Below are 17,680 nucleotides of genomic sequence, written 5' to 3'. Positions count from 1 at the left end.
AAGGCACAAGAACAAGGAGAAAAAAGATGACAGGTAACATAAACAGATAATGTAAATGGAAAGTAACCAATACAGTCAGGTGAAAGACACTGGGCTGAGAAAATGAGAAGGAAGAAGCAAAAGTGTAGTCTTTTTAATGGACCAAACTGTAGTCTGGATGCGACATACAAAAATGAATTTCCATTTCACCATGGCTTTTGGTAAGTAAGTATGAAGCCCTTCATAAAGGATTTTAAACACCACACCTTCCTCCTGCCCTGAGAAAGTGAGGAATAACTGAAATCAGCAGGGAACTGGTATCTCTCATCACAATCTCTGTGATGTAGCTACACTTCATAACCTTGGGATTGGGGGAAAAAGTCTTCCTTGAAAAAGTCAAAATGGAAAAAAATTACTTTTTTTTTAGATCAACTTACTTTGTTCTTTGAATTATTTTTGGAGATTAATTAAATCTACCATTTTCTCCTTCCAAGCTAAAGCAAGCTAGGAAATGTAAATTAAGAGTGTTCTGTGAAAGCTCCATACAAGCCTGCACTGAGCAGAAGGCTCCTTTCTTCTCAAGCAGCTCTTCTGCTCTCCTGACAGGCTGCAGTCATTAAATTACTATTGCTCTGAGGCAACCCAAGCCCTCCACACCAGCCTGGCCTGGCCAAGGTCACATCACCCCATTGGCCTTGCATTTCTCCTGCCTGGCAAGCCATTGCAAGGAACTCTGGCAGGAAACATCTATCCTTTCTGAAAACAGGTGTGAGCTGTGAGAAAGCATGGCTATCCCTGGCCAGCACCAGCTCTCCTCAGGCCCATTTCATATGGAGAAAGTGAAATCTCAGCATTAGGCTCTACAATCCTAAAACAGACTACCTGCATGTCTGCTGCTTGGTTGCTGCTGTAGTGGAGGATGCACAGAGACCTGAGACAGACAACTGGAAAGATATTTCCTGGTTAAGGCAGTTGGCTGGTGCCCTGGAGAATGGGATCAGTCCCTGCCTCTCCCTTGAAATCAACTGAAGACGCTACACAAATCATTTCCACGCTTTTCACAGGCAGTCACTAATTACACGTTCCCCATTTTTTCTACATGTTTAGTTAGTGTTGGATCTGATCTCAAAGTCCCGGCTTCAGCTGAAGTTACTGCGTTAAAAGCAGACTATGAAATGTTACTGAATGCTAATTAGGAGTACTTCTGACATTACCTTCTACAGGCTTTCTCTCCCAATGAGTAAGCCAATAGCTATGGAATCTTTAGGAAAGGTTAAAGCAACACTCTGGCTTGCACAGGCAGAATGGGGTGAAAAATATGAGTGCAGCAATACACTGCCTCCTTCCTTCTGGGGAGTATGCATATAGAATTCAGCACATGCTTTCTCAAAACATTCAGGTATTATGGTGATAAATGCCATAGGAAGCTCATGAGAAGCTGAATGCACTTATTCTGCCTTCAAAGCATAACTTGATTACTAGATCTTAAGTAAGAAACAAGTCCAGAAGATGTAGAGTAAGGCAAAAATTCCTGCCTCTTCCCTTGCTCAGCGAGCACATTCTGTTCCATGTACTGAATAAGATGTGATCCTGTGAAACCCATCAAGCAATTAAAGGCTAGAATGATGCAAAAGGGGCCCATGTTTAGGTTGCACAGAGCTTTACTATGAAACCAGAATATTCCTTAAGCATTTTCTCTGCAGGAAGACATATTAATATGTCAGCACATGGCCAATAGTGAGAAGAAATGCATTGGGCTATACATCGTGCATTGAATGGCCACTGCCCCTCCATATACAAACAGGCTGGAGAGAAAGCAAGGCGGCGGCTTGCAGAAGCCAGTTGATAGCTGGCTGTGAGCAGAAGGTCAGCCCCTCTCACGGTCCACCCCTGCTCTAGAGGTCAGTCCAGCTCCGAGGTGAGGCCACACCTTGAGCTGTGGTGAGCAGGGCTTGTGCAGCCCAGCCCCAGCCCAGCCGCGGCTCCCAGCTGCGGTCTGGCCCCGCTCCCGCTCCCTCCCCGCTGCCAGCAGCGGCCGTCACGCAGCCAGCCCTTCCAGCCCTTCCAGCCCTTCCAGCAGCCAACACCGGGAACCAGCTGGGCTGGAAGGGGCTGCAGCTCACAGCAAAACCCTCGCTGACGCTGACATACATGAGAAAAAGGAGTGGAAATGTCTCTTTTGGCAGCCCTGTGGGACACAGCCACTTTAGCATCGGCCAGCAAGTCAGTCCAACCTGCCTCCCTATCCTGTCCAACCCTGTTAAATTAATCACAAAACACAACAGAGACCAAAAACCTTCACTGCCAATACCTTGCTGGTGTGGTTAACTATTCTCCTAATCCTACTGCAATGGCAGCACAAAGGCTTGCTCAGAAGGCTGCTGATGTTCCTATTACTCTTTAGGGAAAGGCAGCAGATCTTTTTCTCCACCGATGGGTCCTGCAGTACTTACTTCACTGCTACCTCATATTACTGGAGCAAGGAGCTGACAGTGGCTGGGAGCTCTCCTATTCAACTCCACATGGACAACTCTTTACAAGTAAAAAACAGTGCTTAAAGTCAAGTCACATCCATCCCTCACTTTGTAATCACGTTTGTATTTCAATGTTTTTTCTGGATATCTCAAAAACATTGCATTTTCAACACAAAATGGAGTGGAGTCAACTGATTGGATGCTTGCTTTGCATTTCCATCTCAATTTCTGTATTTCAGCACAGGAATACTGAAAAAATTATTTTCATAATGATGCAATAGAGTGAATTAGTATTTTAAGTGTATTTACGATAGGTAAACTATTTATGTGCTCACCAGAAACTACAAGTAGCAACGAGAATGAAGAAGAAAAGCTGTCTACTCTACTTCCTAAAATAGACAAACATAAACTTCTAAATAAAAAACACCCAGGGATGCCTAAAATTTTTGGGATTAGGTGTAGTTTCATGCCTTTTATTCTGGAACTCTACATTTACCTCACCCATTCTTCAACTGGTGGAGCACACATCAAGTATCCCTGAGAGACAAAGTACTACAGTATACAGATGTGCCTATTTTGGAAGCAGTTGGATCACTTTTCCCTACGAGGTCAGGGTTTTCAGACCAAAAGAATAGCTCTACTGTTTGTTATCCAGCTGAGAGCAGCCTGGATTCCCTGTCTTGCTCAGTGCTGTAAATTTAACTGTAAAGAATAAAGTCAGTCTCCCCTAATTTCAATTAGCAGTGAAGTAAGAGAAGAACAGGTAACATACTCTCCTATAATGACACCAAACTTTTTACAGTTATTTACAACAATCCAAAGCTTATCATTGTTTGGCAAGCCTTTCCTTTATTCATTTACTTCATTTCCCCTTCTTTCACTGGACAGGAATTTCATGTTAAACTGGAAAAAAATTAAAAAGTTAATATTTCCATTTCCAAATGACTCTTTTTAATCATTAAAATAATTTTTTATGGAGATCTTGGCTGGTTTTACCTCATAAAAACTGGTGGGCATCATAAATTATTCAGATTTAAACCTATTCTGTCTTACTTTTATTTTCCTCCTCTACCTTTACTCATCTAAATAATTCTGTGAATACTTTCCTGTTCTGGTAGAAAAAACAAGATTTTTTTTCCGCTTGGGGTCCTAAGCAGAAAAAAATTTAGAAAATATGCTCTTAAATATACTGTAATTATTTTGTGCTCCAGGAAGATCAGAGAGACATAGCCAAAATCACTGGATGGAAATCCCAAGTTCACCTGGTACACTACCCTGAACCCATCACAAAATTCCCCTTGATCATTTGTCTTTTTTCCCATTCTGATATTTAGCCTCTGTATTTAAAGTTTTTGTCTCTGTGGTTACTGCAGAAACACCTAAAATGAGAGTAGCAAGGGCCAACATAGGAAAAAGCTTGGCAACCCAGAGTTACATGTTAGGTCATGAGGGCCAGTGTGCTGCCAACTTTTGAGTGTGTGAACTCCTTTTATTCCTGAAGCTGAAGATACTGAGATATTAATATTCAATCTCCATCAAATTCATTTTTATTACACACTTTCAAGCTCTGTACAATCCCTATCACAGAATATCACACTTCTACCTGTCTTTGAATATCAGGTTTTGTTCTCCTTACCTTACTTATAGGAAAGGGAGACACAGGGAAGCTAAAAATACTGCCTTAGCGCTGCCAAAGCAGCCTGTGGCAAAACAGGGACTGGATTTCTGCTCCCACCCATGAACTCAGCCTCACTCATCTACAGCTGCACTGGACACTGCCTGCAATATTTCCCTCAGCCCACCAGATCAGCTCCTAGCTCACCTCATCCTTGGACAGGAATGAGATAAGCAGCTGAACAGCATTCTGGGGCTAGAGATCCATGCTATCTATCTGCTCAGACAGGGTATCCAGGCAGTCAGCTGAGGCTGCTCAGGGAGGAGAGTTCCTTCCATGCACCAAAGGGAAAAGAGGAAAGGGAAAGGATAGTACCAAGTTGGTACTAGGCCAAGCTCCATAAAAATATGCCAGATTCATCCCCTGAGGCTGCAGCACCTGAACTTGTTTGCAATTCTGCCTGTGGCTGAGAGAGCAGGTGGATGTGCAGCAGGAGGGGAACCACTGGAGAGGCAGTGATTGCACTATAACCCTCTGATAAAAAATCACAGCCCTCGAGGGGTTTGTGGCACATGGTGTATGTCTAGAGGCATCATTGCAGACCTGCTTCTGAAACACACCCCAGCTTTGCACAGGGCGCAATGTCCACATCCTTCATGTCTAAAAAGGTCTGATGAATATGATGAATATTCATGTCAGTGAATAAAGTGAAATGGAAAATAAAACCTTAGACTGCACAGTGAGAATAATTTAACCTGAAAGAACAGGAAAAAACCTCACCATTTTATTTTTACCACTGAATCAGAATACAGGCTCTGACAATTTTATTGGCAAGGGAAAAGACATTCATTGGAACTCTTATTCTTCTATGATTATCCATCAAGATCAAGATCACTTCGATCCACAGGTTTTAAAGGTATTGGGAGAGTGGGCAGGAGGGTATCATACTTCTCCTGAAGAAAAATAAAATGGAATGAGGGGAAAAGAAAAAATAGTATCTGCAACAGATAACTGCTTATCAAAGTGAGGTTTTATCACCAATATGCATAATGCATTTCTTAGTCCTATAATGAGTGAGCCATGCAAATATGTTTGCATGAATGAATGATAAAATACTTTTGAATATTACATGCAATACTGAGGGGGTTCTACTAGCACATACTTCTGCAAGTAGGCACCAATGGCATATGTCTAGAACAGAGAAAAAGTTGAAAAACAAAAAGCCGAAAAAGATGAAGTGTCAATATTAGTATCAGTAACTTCTAAACAGAAATGAAGATTTCAGAAACAAGTATGTACAAAGGTACTTCACTCTGTAATAAAAACAAAGGAGATGCTTCTGGTAAAAAAATCTTATTTGAGAAACAAATACACCAGTACACTACAGCATACTTTGCATAGGACTGAGAATAGTACAGATTGCAGTGTACAGGAATTGTGTTTGGCTGATACTGCAGGTTCCAAAATTAAGTTGTTTATTCAAACTATTTATAATTTCAGAAAGCATTCTGATAAATGTAAGTGCAGTGGTAATACATTTTCATTACCCTAGCAATTACTTTACTGCCTATTCTAAGACAAAACTACATAATATGTATTTTTTACTCCTTTTGGGTTGCTTTTTTTTCCCCTGAAAAAAAAAAAAAAGCCTATATATATTCCTGCAATTCACACAGATTTTAAATGCTGTGATTTGTAGCAACTGTCTTAAAAATAGAAATAATAAACCTGCTGGGCACAGCTACAAAAATTTGGGATTTCAGTAAACCTTACATTCTTAGTTTCTCTTTCCTGCAATCACCTCTGGACTAAACTACCACTAAGCAATCCATCTCTTTGGCAATGTTAAGAGTTACAACAAGGAGAAAAACTTAGGGTACCAAGAAATACTTCTACCACCTTTGAAGGTAGCCTGAAGTTTTCACTTTACAGTGGGAAAAATTAAGCCAAACTATACAGAAAAGGTTGTCTTGTACTCTACTGAAAACATTTTAGAGGATGTCTCTTTGTTAATGTCTTTATTATTAAAAAAAAACCCCAAAAAACTCTTTGATGACTCATCCAGGACGCTGAGGAGACACTTTTCCCTTGGTAATTTATCTTGATCGCAACTACCTAAGTAGTTTCTCACCTGTCAACACATCCAGAAGCTTTTAATAGCTTTTCAACATTAGATAATAGCATATATTTTCATGTGCTATATTTTAATTGACTGAGTTTTTAGGAAGTGATGATAGGCTCATCATCACTAAGTCCCAACCATGAAACAAGCATGAGAAAATGAAGTGATTACACACATGACATTTTGGACTTTCAGTTTGGGGAACAGGGCAAGGCTGGTTGTAAGGGAGGAAAAAAGGCACAGAACATCTGACCAGCCTCTATTTTCCAACTCTAGGCCTGTCAAGATAAAAAAAAGATAAGATCATCCTCAGACAACCAAGCTGATGAAACTCATTTTTACTCCACTGATCACGACCACTAACCTACTTCTCTGCATGTAATAATTTTTCATTGACAAAAGTAATTTCTCATGCCATGAATAAACTGTTGAAAAACCTTAAGAGTAAGAAAAGCCACAAAGACCTTACAGATGTTTTCTGGCTTTTTTTCTCATGGCCTGTAGGTTTTGAAGGGGATGCAACTGGCATTGCTGCGGCTCTGCAGTTAGCCGGAGAGTTCAGCTTCAAAGGAAACTTCAGGAAGGGATGGACCAGCTTCAGGCTCTACTGAAGAGCAAACCTCTCTGTCCCAGCAGGACAGGCAATGATGAACCCTCACTGGACGTCCTTGAGCTCACAGGAAGAGATGAAGGGTCTGACTTTGGATGTACAGCCCACCAGCTGAGACATACTCCTCTCCGCTCCTGTGGGATGATGGGCAGCGGGTTCTGCTGCTCCTGCACATCCAAGCCTCAGCAGCTTCAAATGCAGGTGCTGACAGTAGGTAAAAGGCAAATTGTGTTGATTCATCTGCAAGGCTTAATATGTAGGAAGCACCAGCCAGGAAACTCCATCTGTCCCCCAGGGAGCACAGCACACACAAGAAGGCACAGGGGCATGGCAAAGTGTAGCTGTTGGCCTTACCCACACAATGCACTTAGAAATTATTTCTTCACCGAGCTGCTACCTCAGCACTTCATCATAACATGCCAAGTGCCTTGACTCTTTTACAGTCCCACCCCTTTTCCACCTTCCCCAACAAAGGCAGGTAGATAACCAGTCTAAAAAAGTTTTGGCTTCTCCAAAAACAGATCCAGTTTTACACTTAATGGTTCACTAGATAATTCCTGCAGCTAGTAAGATACTGAAGCATCAGCACCGACATCTAGTCAAATGACTAATTCCTATCAATTGTATCACTTGATATTGGGCTACCAGGATAATAACAATTCATACTTAGGGAAACACACAAATCACTACCTATCATCAGTGACAACTATGAGATATGTTAATTATGAATGCACATCATAACTTTGCCTTTAGCATGGTGTGACTCAGATTTAAAGAATGCAGGTTCCATCTCATACTACAAATCTAAGCACAAGAATTCCGCACTTTATACTTTCAAACACAGCAAAAAATAGTCACAAGAAACAGATTAATTTATGTGCAAACTTTAAAGTTCTGTTTTAATTTGAACAAAAGCTTTACTTTTTACCTACCATAATACAAAATCATCAGTTGTCCTCAGGCATAAAAACTCATATAAGAGTATAAAACTTACATGTTTTAAGCACATCACAACATCCAGTTATTTTCAGCAGTACCTCATACAATAATATGTGCAACTTTGAAAAAATCTCATTCTGTTATCAAGACTGATTTGATATGATTTATAGATCTCTGGATTCAGAACTACGAAATGTATTTCTAGACAGCTGAACCACATTTATCAGAATAGGAGGGGTATTAACCAAAACAACACCCAACATGACATAATCACATGTGCAGCCTCCCGTATCAATCAATTTCACCATATCCCTTGGACAATACAGACACACACTGTGCCATGTGCAAACTCGTCCCATGTAATTGCCCAATACCCTTCCAATCATGGCACACATCTGAGAAGGCCCAGGGAGGGAAATGCAGAACTTTTCACATTTTGGCCACGAAATGTTCAGACTTTAATCTCTGATGTTGAATGGGGATTTACAAAAAACAAAGAATTGCTTGTGAACCATGTGGTACAGGATAACAGTCCAGTTAAAATAAACCTGAGCTCAACAAAAGACACTCACTACACAGACTGCTTTGGCATTGCATTAAATTCTGCATGCTGCTCCATTTTGCAAGTTGAATTGGTTCTATTTAATTATAACCAACAGGACATTATTAAATAAACAATATTGATGTATTGACATTGAACAAATATAAAAGTCTTCCACTGAAAGAAAGTCCAGACATGCATGTCTGTCAATGCACAGATGTGTCTTATATTGTGTAACTGAAGTTGTGCACAGAATTGTTAATTTGCAAAATCTGGACCAAAACCATAATGTGCCCACAACACAGGAACCATGAAAGTGCTATCTCAGGCCTTAACACAGGGGCAGTTAATCTTCATAATATCCTACATGTGTTTTGCTCAGTTGTATTTTCTGCAGGCCTGGCAACATCCAAATTAGGGTATCTAGAGGACCAAATAGACCTTTTCCTCTGGCTTTCACATTGCCAAATCAATTCTAGCACCAGCAGCTCCCGTGGTATCAATGAGAAAGTTTTTTTGAATGCAAGGAAGGCATTTAGAACAAACATCTTTCAGTAGGTGGACATTTTAGTGTGTATATTACCTTTGCAAAGGCTGCAAAGGCTGGGAACACAAATAGGTATAAGGCAATCACTTGCTAGGCTTGCTCCTTTAAAGATTTTATTTGAAGGCACTTAAAGGAAAATGTGATCCTTATAATGACAGCACACAGAAGCATTCTCACAAAACAATCATTCTAATATTTGACCTATGCAGTATTTTAGCTTTGTCCAGTCACCATCATCTTCTTTGGTCCCCTTGATACTCCAGAAAAAAAAACCTCTCCCCATTCAAAGCCTCTTTGACTAATCCAAAAATCAATTAAATGGAAGCTGGAGTTATTACCAATTTTGAGGATATGAGTCTGCACCTGGCAGGACAAAGGGCACTGAGCTACAATCACTACATGGTCAGCAGTTGCCTGCCTGCACATCTCAGGGGCCACCATTCAAAGCTTTTCCATGCTTATGACACATCTAGTCCATTTAAAATTACAAGCTCTGTCCCAACCAAGCACATAATTCCTGGAAAATTCATCAGAAATCGGCATCCACTGTTTGTCCTACCAGTGTGAATCAGAGCACATTTTCAAAGGCATGCTCCCAGAAAGATGGATCTACTTTTCTGCTTGATGGGAACTATTATTTTGGCATTCTCAAGGGCGTGAGCCGAGACATTATTTAACCCAGTGACTTTAGGCACTGGTACAACATTTGCTGGATCACCAAGGTCCATACTGGGAAGTAAGTTTTAAAATAGCAATAGAAGCCACAGACAGTAGGATTACATTGCGTAAGAATTAACAGCACCAGAATCCATGTCTAAGTCTCTTCCCAGCTGATATTTATCAGTAACAATCACAGAACAGCCCCTTCCAGGCTGGGACTGCCAGCAGGAGGGTCCCCACAACTGGTGGCAGCCAGGACCAAGAGCCAACTCCCACAGCTGTTGTCCAGCTAAGCAAAACTAAGTGCAGGGCTCTTGTACTGAGTTCTTTCCCTTTTTCCTGACCTTTTTTCTTGCCCTGCTTTCTACTCTGGCCCCTGGAGATGCATCATGCAGCCTTGACACTTCAGAATCACTGTCACATAGCCTTCAGAATCACTGTGCCATTTAAAAAAAACCCCAAAACCAAACATGATAAAAACACAGATTTCCTAGAATAATGTTAAGCTCTTTACTTTCTTCTCACTTTCACTTATGCCTCTTGCTATTCCCTGCTTTCCTCTAAAAGTGTCCATGTTGACTCCAAAACATGCAACTGTTCTTAACAAAGAGACAGCCCCAGTCAATATACTTCAGGTAAAAAAAAAAAGTTTCAAGAAAAAGTTAATCATAATTTTCTCAAGTAAAGCTGTTACATTACAAGCATCTACGTAGCTTTCATCTTCCTTGCCTATTCCAACAAACTGCTAAAAATGCATGTGTATTTACAGCTAAAAAAGTCTTCTGAGTTTTGGCCACAATTAGTGCTTGCACATGTATCTTGGCTTTATGGCAGCCACAACTCATCCTTTTTTTTATTCTGCTAGCAGATAACTGACTTACCATTGCCATAAAAGGGACAAGCTTCAAGTACAATACGAAAATTCCTGGAATGCTTGAATCTACCCTCATGTAGCTGCTTTTTCCCTTAATATGTGCACTATGAATACAAACTATTAATGCACTAATTTCTCTTTAAACTTTTGTTCTAATTCTTTACAGCCCCATAAGCCCCTACCAGTGTAATTTTTCAGCCTTATTTGGGTTTCATTACAACCTTAGGATTTGTTTCAATGTTTTTATATTAACAAATTTCAACAGAAGTCTTCAGTAGACTAGAAAACAAGTTTTCTTCCACTAGATAAACAAATGGACTAATAAGACCAAAAGACTTACAATATCTAGTCAGCACATAGCTATCCAGTGAAAATGGGCTCATTTGTTCTATCCCTCAGCTACAACTGAAACATTTGTCATGACAAAGAGAAAAAACAAAAGAAAGAGTCTTTCTCATTCTGATTTCTGAATTAAAAACCCCGTAATTCATCTACTAAAAGAGAATCAGCTAATAAAACAATTTATTTTCCACAAAGTTAGTGTTTATTTGCATGAAAGATTACATACTTCATTATGAATTTCCAATGTGAACTATCTATAGGAAGAATCCTCATCTAAAAATCGTATTGATCATGGACTATGATGAATTAGAACTCATTCTCCCACTAAACCACATGCTCTAGAAATGCTCTACCACATTTATTCCCCAGTGTTAAGACAACATCCACATATACAGAAGACATATTGAGAAGGCATCTTGACTAGAAGAAAGGTTGAAACCTCAGACCTCTCATGTAGCCAGAGAGATCATAAATCCCACAGCAGCTCAGACACACATGGGCAGAGACAAGGCTGGACACTGGTGTTTAAAGGTGGTAGAGGAGATGAAAGTTACTTGCCTCAAATAATTTTTTTCTACCAATGTTAGGGAACATCACCAGACTTCTGTCACCTTTCAAGAAAGTTCAACATCTAAATCTGATCTGTGGCTTTCATCTTATCTCAATTCAGAGATGAAGCACAAAAATTTGCAAACTGGAGATACTCAGCACATCTCTTCCACTCCCAGTTTAACAGCTGAGCAGGGGTGACACCCCACAGGGGTGACAGACTTTACCTAAAACCTTTCTATTTCCCAGTTGGAGCATTTGAAATGCTCCTTAATAAGATAAACATTATCTACAGACAAGATAATGGATAGTTTGTACCATCTTCAGTCTTCTATAAAAAACTACATCTCTTCTGAAAGCAAATGACCAAACTCCCTTGATTTTTAATTAAACGATTCTAGTTTTTCCTACCAATCTGAGCATATTAAATTAACTATTGGATTTATTTTATAACCCTGGTAATTTCTTCTGCTGCTTCACTCTCAACCTCCTTAAAAACCTGCAAGTCAAAATGTAGTCTCTCTGCCACTGCTACAAGTAGATGAAAGCTACAAAAAGATGAAAGAAACTTAATTATTACTTTGCATTTTGTTTACTCCACACACTTGACAGCACTTTGTATTTTGTCCTTCACATTGTTCTGTTGAAGAAGCACACCCTTCCTCAGACCCTGCAAGAAAGAGGCTGTCTGCCAGCAGCAGTAAAGGTGAAGGCAGCGGATGCACACAGAGAGAAAAAAAGCATAGGAAATGAGGGGAACAAAGTATGATCAGTGATTCTTTTGAATCCACACAAAGAAATCTTTTAGCTTACATGAACTTACAAGTTATTTTAGCAATAACTTTGCTAAAAACACAATTACACATTTTATAAATTAAGTTGGCACATTCATGGAAAATCTTACACCATTTATTTCAGACCATGTGTGAGAACAGCTTTATTTTAGATACAAAGATAACATAAAGAAAAAAAATCAAAAAGAAGGAAACTTGTCCTTTTCCATCACTTCTTTGGCTTCCCTCATTTCATTTTTGGACATGTCCTTTTTATTGTGAGGCTGTAAGGCAAGCCAAGCCAAAATAAGGGAACTTCTTTGCCAGCTGTAAGGCTGACTCATCTTCATCCAGATTCCCAAGCTGCTGAGTCCCATGGCACCTGCTGTCTGCACCCAGGCCTCAGCACCTTGCACCAGAACTGCACTGACATCACTGAAACACCCCAGCAGAGGTATTAAAGCAGGACTCCAATTTTCTCATTGGAACCCTTAAGTACAGGTTTTCAGATGCTTGATAACTTGGCAAATCAGAGGTGAAAAGGGGTAGTTCCTACCACCACCACACAAACACCTAAGCTAAGAAGAGCTCATATAACATTAAGGCTTACAATGTTTTTTTGCCCATTTTGGAAATATAATGAAAGGATACAATGTTAAGAGGTTTCCTAAAAATACATATTTGAGATATTCTGAGATATCAAAGTGGTAAAAAGTGAGCCCTGGGCTGAACAGAGTACAGTAGAAGTATAGACGCTGAAGGGCTTTTGAACATGTACACTGTACTTTTCTTTTTCAATTTAGAAAGTTTATTCAAGCTCCTCCTTCTGTAAGAGATTATGTCAGAGATAAAAGAAGATCGAACAGTCAGTTTTTTCATTCTATAACTGTACATGCCAGAGGATAAAAATGGACTGGTTCTTTGCACTAGTTATGTGCCTTATGAAGAATACGTTCACCTAGTTCTTTACTGTAACTCACCTCAGATTAAAAGAGCATAATGGTAGTAATTACATATTGATAATGTTCTAACTTGTCCTGTATTTTACTAACACATTGTCCAAGACATTGCTATATAACAACTCTTGAAGGTTTAATGCCACATACTTTTCTGATGTATTAAATCACCAAGAATAATTCCAGCCAGTCACAAACCAAAGAAATTAAAAATTTATCTTCCCACAAACATCATTTCATTGCATCAGTACCTCACACCTTCAACTACTCACAAAAGCCATAGGCTGCTTTTCCATTCAGGTCATAGCCCATGCCCAAATTCTTCTCAAATCTTGCAAAGTGTTAAGGTGTTAAGTGTTTATGATGGGAAAGTCAGCGGAAATTCTGGGAAGGGTGTACTACGCAACTTTCAAACACTGATGAAGTAAGTAAATTTATTTTAGTGTAGAGGTTGTTGAATCTTCCTTTGTTTAGTCTAGTTCTATAAAAAGAACAATATTCCTAAGCCTACCCCTAAAGAAGGTTTCTGACATTTTAGAACAATAGTCTTAGCTGCCTGCAGCAGCTGCGCTATCTTGCTCTACATAATCAGGGCAACTGACAGAATATACATCCAGCATAACCTCAGGCATTATACAAGCTAGTGATATCCAGGATTATAAACACCAAGCAGACAAGTTGCAATGAAACATTGCAGTAGTCCTGCAGGCATTTGATACAAACACTCAGAAGCAAAAATTGTGCAGCTTGGGATGACAGTCCATGAATGCACTTGCGTATGATGACACTCAACAGCTGGCTCCAGGAGTGAACTTCGTGGAGATGAGCCAGGACTGACTGCTCAGGGAGGTTCAGAAGCTGTGTTCACCAACACGGATGGTGAATATTTCCAAAATTAGCAGAAAGGATAAAAGGTATAAAGACATTCCCTTGGGAGCAAGGTGTCACCAGGCCTGTCCCCTTATCCTTAGAAGTGCCCATGCATTTTTCTGTGTGTACATATTGAGTAATAACCCCCCACTGCTGGGATAGGTGAACCCATGCCCACCACTCCTCCACTTCCCCAGCAAGCACTGCTCGCCACAAGCTGGAAGGCCACCCTCCTGCCCAAGCTCTCATGACCCTCTCTGGAGCACCCTCAGCCACCCCAGATCCTATACCTCTTCCTGACAAGACATCTTGCTCCAAACAGGAGGAAAAGGCAGCACTGCACTTCTCTTCTTCAGACCCCTACACCCCACCATAGCCTGGCAGGGGCAACCAAACCTCATTAGAAATCATTTGGGTCTCTCCTTCTGGCCATATTTTTGGAACCAGAGTGACCATATCTCCCTCCTGAATTAACCCTTACCAGAGTTTATTAAACATAATATTGGTATTGTCAAGTCCTTGAGGACATTCAAGGATAAGGGTGTCAGATGGTCTCAGGGAGTAGGTGTCTCACCATCAAAGACATGGCAGTCCTGGACACGACCTGCTGCAGAATGCAGCTGCCCAACCCTGCCTTACTTCATTAGAAAAAGCACACCCAAGTGAAGTGCTACCAATGATTCAGACTCAGTCATACGACTTCTCTTCAACCACATACCAAAAGCCCAGGTCATTCTTTTTATCTGCTCTTGGTTTATGTGCCATGTACATCTCCATCTCAGTAAATCACATTTTTAATGAAAAGAGAATAGAAAAATTTGTCATATTAGTTGCAAGCAATTATATTCCTTTTGCTTTTGGCTTTTAACTGCACGTGTCAGAATGCACTCCCAAACATAATGTAAAAACAGGAGAGGTGATGCAAGGAAGGCATGAGGACAATACATCAGAGCTGTCTCTGCCTGGCCACATACAGGACCACTCTATGCAGGGCTAACCTGGAGGCAGGAACCTCCTGGCCTCCCACCAGTGCATCCCCAGTTGTCACCACACTCTCAGCTCAAGCCGCACTAGTGGAATCAGCACAGCCCTTGCAGAAGAATTTGTATGTGCTTTTATCACTGTGCTGGCATGCCTTTCCCTATTAGCTCCATAGAGCTGGCTCTCGGCTCTGTCCCAGCCTCCTTTTAGCATCAAGACTAAAAGCAGAAAAGGGAGACTGGTTGGGAACTTGGAGAGAATGCTAAGCCAACTCCTGAGCAGTGGTGGCCAGGAGAGCTCCTCCACTCCACCAGTGTCTACATGGCACTCAGTCCATGTGTGACTCAACCCAGGGCTCAAGTTCAGCTGAAGATCTCGCTCTGCTGCATGCAGCACAAGGACCAGCGCTGCAGCAGTATGGACATGCCACCAAAACATGAAAAAGGCGTTTCCATGGCACTGTCAGCTCCCAACCAAGCAGTACTACTGTTAGGAAACAGACTTTCTCCAAAGGAAATGGCAGCCTGAAGAGTGTCAGAAATGAGAGCCCCTGCAGAGATCCATCAAAACAAGCTTCTCCTGTAACTGTCTCATGGGAACAGTGTTTTATCCTGACCTGGAAACATCTTATCCTACTGCCCTGTCTACCACTCTGCTCTCACTGTAACCTGAAAATGAATCCCCTGAGAAGATCACGGAACAGCACAAAAGCCCAAATTAGCTATATTTAACTATTTTCATTATAATTGATCAGAATAAAGAACACTGAACTTGCAGCGTCACATCTGGAGGCACCTTACCAGTGCCACATTAAAACCAGTGGGTGCTGCAACAGAGCAGTTCCCTCTTTCTGTACTGAGGTACTTGATCATGACAGTAGCTGGCACAGGGCTGGCTTTGCTACATCAACTGCCTCTGTCAGAGCACTCCTTCCAAATCTCCTTGTATGTATTTAATCACAAATATGTCAGAGATAAAAACACTTTTTCACTCTGTCAGCCCTGACAGACTGCAGAATCACCACCACCAACACAGCATGAGTTGCTTCTGCCCCACTTGCATGTGCTCACAGGCATGGATGGTCTCAAGCCTAGAACAACCACGATGCACATATGAAGAAACATTTACTGAGAGGGTGACTAATTGCTGACACAGGTTGCCTATAGGGGTTGAGCAGTCCCCATCCTCAGTGGGACACAGCATTTAGTAGCCTGTTGCAGCTGTCCCTGCTCTGAACAGGGAGTTGGACTAGATGATCTCCAAAGTGCCCACCAGCCTTACCAATTCTGTGATGAAGGCCATGGTACAGTTAAGAAGACTGTGGCTGCACAACTGCCATTACAAAAAAAAAAAAAAAAAAAAAAAAAAAAAGACGACTAGACTAGCCAATAAATAAAAAAATAAAAGCAACGTTGGGAAGGAGGGAACCAACTTTTTTTTTTTCCTGCTGAAAAGTGGTTGCTGCATTCAGCCTACTGCAAAAAGTACAGCTACAACCTTCCCTGCCACACAATCTTCTGCTAATACAACTAATCTTTAACTGTAAACAGTGGGAACACGTTCATCTGAGGACAATGTGAGCACTGGGTCAGCTCTGCCAGCTCTCCAAAAGCAGAAGAGGTGCTGCTCAGGTGAAGAGTGCTTCACACCACTCTGCCACAATCATGCACAGGCATCAGCCCCGCTCAAGAATCTCCAAGGAGCAGCCTCTCCATCACCACCCACACGTGGTATGGTGCAGGCTAACAGCCGTCTCCATCACCTTTTGTGTAGTTGCCAGTGACAGGCAACAGTGAGGAGCTGGAGACAATGCCAGCAGAACTAAATTGATTGAAAGGCCACCCATGTACAGCTGAAAGTTTATCTAAGGCAACAAAACTGCAAGGAGCTCAACTTCCACTGCATACTTGTGTTTTCTGGTGGCACTGACAAGGAATTGCAAATCTGCAGTCAGCTTAACACACAAAGAACAGTTAATTACAAGAATAGCTTCATAATATAATTAACAGCTTCAGGTTACATTTCAAGAAATCTTGATTTTAATGGAATAATTTATACAGCACATGCCAGACACTTTAGAACAGAGCCTCTTCATAGCTGCTACAGAAGCCCTCAAATTGTACAACTGATGCTAAAGTTTGCATCTTCTTTTAACAAGCACCTCATCCTTGATTGACAGTCATGGTTTACCCAATGACTTCATTCTACAGCACAAGGGGGGAATGTATCACACAGATAGGTATTTTTATCTCTAGATATACCAAATTCAGAACTCAAACATAAATAGTTTACTTCTAAATACTCTAATGAATTAAAATTAATTATAACCTTAAGGGAATACAGTTTAATTAGCTTAATGCCCAGTGATGGGTGAATTGCCTAAGAGGATTCACCACTGAGTGATTTATTGCAATCACAGTAAGCCTGATATTATCAGCCTAGGAGAAACAGACAAGACATCAGAAGTTCAGTGCACTGCTTGCTTCAGTTGATTACATACATACATACCATCCCACTGGTCACACAGATGTATCAAAATTCATTATAGGGCTTAATTTCATCTGAAATTGCAGAAAAGCTTAAAATAACCTTTTCCCATACCTCCACTGCTGATTAAAATGTTAATACAAGATCTCCCATTTATAACAGGAAGCCTAACAAAAAGTCATATGTCTACTGACAAGTTTTCTGCACTCCTGAATGTCACTAATACTGTATCAACCTAGCCAAATTTAAACAAAGAGGCACAAAAAGATAAAGTACTTCAAATTATCGTGTCAACTGCCCTTTACTTAGACGGACAGAAGGAACAGCCCAAATACTTCAGGAGCGCCAGGCAAGAAAGTCC

General features: G+C 40.8%; 1 protein-coding gene across 2 annotated transcripts in view; it reads right to left on the bottom strand.

Annotated features, from left to right (window-relative positions):
- COL4A1 (collagen type IV alpha 1 chain) overlaps positions 1–17,680 on the bottom strand; it is a 120,394-nt gene that overhangs the window by 101,737 nt on the left and 977 nt on the right. The window lies entirely within an intron of this gene.

The sequence above is a fragment of the Sylvia atricapilla genome, chromosome 2, assembly GCF_009819655.1.
Source record: "Sylvia atricapilla isolate bSylAtr1 chromosome 2, bSylAtr1.pri, whole genome shotgun sequence".
NCBI classification, from domain to species: domain Eukaryota; kingdom Metazoa; phylum Chordata; class Aves; order Passeriformes; family Sylviidae; genus Sylvia; species Sylvia atricapilla.
The sequence above is the reverse complement of the archived record's forward strand: the minus strand, read 5'-3'. Positions and strand labels throughout refer to the sequence as shown.